This window comes from Notolepis coatsorum (assembly GCF_963971535.1).
Source record: "Notolepis coatsorum genome assembly, chromosome: 6".
Lineage (NCBI taxonomy): Eukaryota > Metazoa > Chordata > Actinopteri > Aulopiformes > Paralepididae > Notolepis > Notolepis coatsorum.
The window spans coordinates 1,646,948-1,652,610 of NC_140170.1; positions in this window are offsets into that span (position 1 = coordinate 1,646,948).

Sequence of the window (5,663 nt, forward strand, 5' to 3'; positions counted from 1 at the left end):
GAGACGACGGAATGAAAATTAACAGGCTTTTACTTAGCAGTAGCAACAATGATACACGTTAGAACGGTACAAACAATAGCGAACTGCAAAACCCGGAAATCAAACCTCAGCAGTGCTGGAAAAATGTGGACTAGGAATAAGGAACGGACTCACTGGGAAATACAGGAAAACCTTACAAAGGTGAACAGAGTAGGGGGCGGTCAGGTGGCGTAGCGGAGATTGGGCTCGTCACCGGCTGCGGTCTCGACTCCCGGAGTCAGCATTGCCTTGGCTTGGGCTGATCGCTATACTAACTCGTTTGGCTGAGTTAGGGGGAGGGAAGCCGTGGGTGGGAAACTGCCGTTGTGGACAGCGACGCCTACAGGTCAGGTCTGGGCGCTTGCTCACCGGAGGCAGGACTTGAGGAAGGCAGCATGACCTCCCACGCGTTACACTTCACCAATGAGAGCCCTCGCTGCCAAGTGAGAAGAGAGCCACTGGCTGTCGCCGCACGTGTCGGAGGAAGCGTACGGATACTTCAGGGTTCCCTTGTACCGACCAGTAGGAGAACATGCGCACAACAACCAGGCAGGGGAGGGGGAAATTGGCTAGAATGATTAAATTGGGACGGGGAGAAAACAGAGAAAAATCGGAGAAAGAGAGATAAAAAATTAAATAAAAAAGTGAACAGAGTATGTGACCGAACACAAGGGTAGAAAAACAAAACAATGGCAATGGCGCAACAAGGAAGTGAGAAACGGGCAGGTATAAGTACTACCCGTGATTGCTAAGGAGCGCCAGCTGGTTTAAGACCAGGCATGAACAAGACTGATGAACACATAGTAATTGTAAAGAGAAATCTCACACTATAAACATAAGCATATGTAAAGGAATTATCTTCAAACTAGAAACACGTATGCAAGGAGATTTAACTCCACACTAGAAGCATATATGTAAAAAGAATAAACCATACTGGAACATATAAGTAAAGAGATAAACCCTTACTGGAAACATATGAAAAGAGATTAAACCTTACTGGAAACATATGTAAAGAGATTAACCCGTAAACCCATTCATTGCCGGAGCTTATATCCATCCTTGTAGCCTCTCTGCCAGCACTATTTGTCTATGGAGATGTTCACCTTCTTTGCAGGGCTATAACTTTTTAAATTGTATTGCTAAATTGACATTACTATGGCCCATTCAACATCAATTATCTATCGTTCAGGATGTAGGAACGTTTTACTTTTTCATTCACACATTCATACAATAATACGGTCTAGAGTATAAATATGTTTTTATCGTTTTCTGCTGTATTTCATAGAACGTGAGATATAGCCATAAATGCATATATTAGATCATCAAATGCAGTTTGATACCTATCGACGCCAGATTAAAAATGTCAACTGTACACGGTCCTAGACGTTATGACTCTTCATCTGCGGTTGACCGGAGGGGGGGGGGGGGGGTCGTTTATAATTCAATGACCGACGTTAAATCATTTATGTAGTATGGGTGATATATAGATCAGAGCAGTTTGTATCGAAAATGGTAAAGAAAAACGCTGAAACTCACCCCAGTCTCCTCTTACCGTTGGGTGATGAGCGTGGAGCAAAAAGATCGCTATTATGGGATGTTGATCTAGGTGATCCAGTTCCAGTTTGTATAATACTAATACACGTCCAATCATGTTGTTTATTGAGTTATGGCAACGGATCGATATGCACAGTGTCTGGATAGAGTCCCGCGAGCGATAGCGAGTGGCCGGACAGAATAGGGGACGGACTAAGCACTTCCGGCCACTTCCGGTTTTGGCAACTCGCCGATCGGCCACCAGGTGGCGGTATTGAAGCGTTACAGAGTTGAGCGGAGTCCTACAACACCAGCAAAGACTCCGTGGGTGAAATGTGAATACCATGACGAAAATATGAAATATTGATCTCAAAGACGCTGTAAGACGTCATTGGCAGATTACGCATGGCGGAGAATGACGTCTTAACACGTCATCGGCGGAGAAAGGGTTAATGGAAACATATGAAAAGAGATTAAACCTTACTGGAAACATATGTAAAGAGATTAAACCCTACTGGAAACATATGTAAAGAGATTAAACCCTACTGGAAACATATATGTAAAGAGATTAAACCTTACTGGAAACATATGTAAAGAGATTAAACCCTACTGGAAACATATATGTAAAGAGATTAACCCTTAATGGAAACATGAAAAGAGATTAAACCTTACTGGAAACATATGTAAAGAGATTAACCCTTAATGGAAACATGAAAAGAGATTAAACCCAACTGGAAACATATGTAAAGAGATTAACCCTTAATGGAAACATATGAAAAGAGATTAAACCTTACTGGAAACATATGTAAAGAGATTAACCCTTAATGGAAACATATGTAAAGAGATTAAACCTTTAAACACAACCCAGACCGGGGAAAGACAAAGACAACATGAACAGAGGCAGCATAGCATTAATCATAACCAGCAAACCTAGGCCTAAATGCCTGAGAGGGTTCAGTATCTGGAGTTGCTGCAGTTGGCCACCAGAGGGTGGCAGAAAACCACTGTTCACATTGTTCAGGAAGGAACCCAGGCTGGGACCATGACAGCATGAGGTAAGAAAATAACACGTTTTAGTGACCTCTTTAGAGGCTCCTCCCACCCGGGACGACTGAGGAGAATATTGAAACGGACACCTTACAGTATGCTAATCCAATTCATTCATAAAATATATTTCATTTATTTTCAAATCTTTATTTAAACTCGAAAGGCAACTGAGGTTTCCCTCATTTACAGTCACGTTGAGTGTACATACAGAGTTAAGCTAAACATACAGAGTTAAGAAAGAAAAGGCATATAAAATCACACAGCATACTGTACAATCATAACAATAAGACAAGTAAGGATAATAAATCAATTAAAACATGTACAACTTGATTGACAAAGTTGGAGATCAAGGCAGGTTTTATATTGGGACGCTGGGGACGTGTCCCCATCAAGGACACATAGTTTTATATAGGGACTAGTGCTGTCAGGCCAATTAATCTAATTAATTACAGGATTTGTAATTAATTAATCTAATTAATCACATTTTAATCGCATAACCATTTTATGGCTGATATTCTATATTCTATAATCATATTTCAAATTGCATGTGTCCGGATGGCAGAATTCAGTACTGTATCTACAAAACCTTCTGTTTAATCATCTTCCATTTATTAATTTGCTTAGATTTTTCAGGTCTGGTACATTTTAGCATGGTGTTATTCAGTCAAAGATAATAAAAAAAATATTATTGATTATACTCATTTGGTTCATTACAATTTACTCAAGCCTAGTAATAGACACAGTATTTCTGACACTGAGATTCCCTGAGATCCATAGATCTTATAATCAGATACCAAGAACATGCAAATGGACCATATTAAAAAAAAAAATCTGTAAATGTGTATTCTACATTCTTATGGAAGGAATGAGATAAACAAATACAATTATTTAAAAAAAAGAAGATACTTTTTTTTGTTTTTGTTTTGGTTAATTTTCATAACGCGATAATTTGCTGTGTAATTAATTAATCTAATTAACGCAATAAACTGACATCCCTAATAGGGACACTATAGGGACATGTCCTACCAAAGACACATAGTTTTATAATAATAATAATTCATTTAATTTATATAGCGCTTCTCAATAACCCGAAGTCGCTGACAATAGTCGGGAGCAAAGTAAAAACAAAGAAACAAAAGCAAAGAAACAAAAACAAAGAAACAGCAAAGAAACAAAAACAAAAGGAACATGAGACCATGGGGGGAACAGGGAAGACAGCATGATAGCACAAAAAGACAGGAGACAGACATCAGTCAGGTTGGAGGGGGGGGGGGTTTATGGGTGGGGGGGGGGTTAAAGGCAAGGGAGAACAGGTGGGTTTTGAGGCGAGCTTTGAAGGTGGAGAGTGTAGGGGAGTCTCTGATGGACTGAGGGAGGGAGTTCCAGAGTCTCTACCAGAGCCACATAGTTTTATATAGGGACATGTCTCTACCAAAGACACATAGTTTTATATAGGGACATGTCTCTACCAAAGACACATCGTTTTATATAGGGACATGTCTCTACCAAAGACACATAGTTTTATATAGGGACATGTCTCTACCAAAGACCCATAGTTTTATATAGGGACATGTCTCTACCAAAGACATATAGTTTTATATAGGGACATGTCTCTACCAAAGACACATCGTTTTATATAGGGACATGTCTCTACCAAAGACACATAGTTTTATATAGGGACATGTCTCTACCAAAGACACATAGTTTTATATAGGGACATGTCTCTACCAAAGACACATAGTTTTATATAGGGACATGTCTCTACCAAAGACACATAGTTGTATATAGGGACATGTCTCTACCAAAGACACATAGTTTTATATAGGGACATGTCTCTACCAAAGACACATAGTTTTATATAGGGACATGTCTCTACCAAAGACACATAGTTTTATATAGGGACATGTCTCTACCAAAGACACATAGTTTTATATAGGGACATGTCTCTACCAAAGACACATAGTTTTATATAGGGACATGTCTCTACCAAAGACACATAGTTTTATATAGGGACATGTCTCTACCAAAGACACATAGTTTTATATAGGGACATGTCTCTACCAAAGACACATAGTTTTATATAGGGACATGTCTCTACCAAAGACACATAGTTTTATATAGGGACATGTCTCTACCAAAGACCCATAGTTTTATATAGGGACATGTCTCTACCAAAGACCCATCGTTTTATATAGGGACATGTCTCTACCAAAGACCCATCGTTTTATATAGGGACATGTCTCTACCAAAGACACATCGTTTTATATAGGGACATGTCTCTACCAAAGACACATCGTTTTATATAGGGACATGTCTCTACCAAAGACCCATCGTTTTATATAGGGACATGTCTCTACCAAAGACCCATCGTTTTATATAGGGACATGTCTCTACCAAAGACCCATAGTTTTATATAGGGACATGTCTCTACCAAAGACACATCGTTTTATATAGGGACATGTCTCTACCAAAGACACATAGTTTTATATAGGGACATGTCTCTACCAAAGACACATAGTTTTATATAGGGACATGTCCTACCAAAGACACATAGTTTTATATAGGGACATGTCTCTACCAAAGACACATAGTTTTATATAGGGACATGTCTCTACCAAAGACACATCGTTTTATATAGGGACATGTCTCTACCAAAGACACATAGTTTTATATAGGGACATGTCTCTACCAAAGACACATCGTTTTATATAGGGACATGTCTCTACCAAAGACACATCGTTTTATATAGGGACATGTCTCTACCAAAGACACATAGTTTTATATAGGGACATGTCTCTACCAAAGACACATAGTTTTATATAGGGACATGTCTCTACCAAAGACCCATAGTTTTATATAGGGACATGTCTCTACCAAAGACACATAGTTTTATATAGGGACATGTCTCTACCAAAGACACATAGTTTTATATAGGGACATGTCTCTACCAAAGACACATAGTTTTATATAGGGACATGTCTCTACCAAAGACACATCGTTTTATATAGGGACATGTCTCTACCAAAGACACATAGTTTTATATAGGGACATGTCTCTACCAAAGA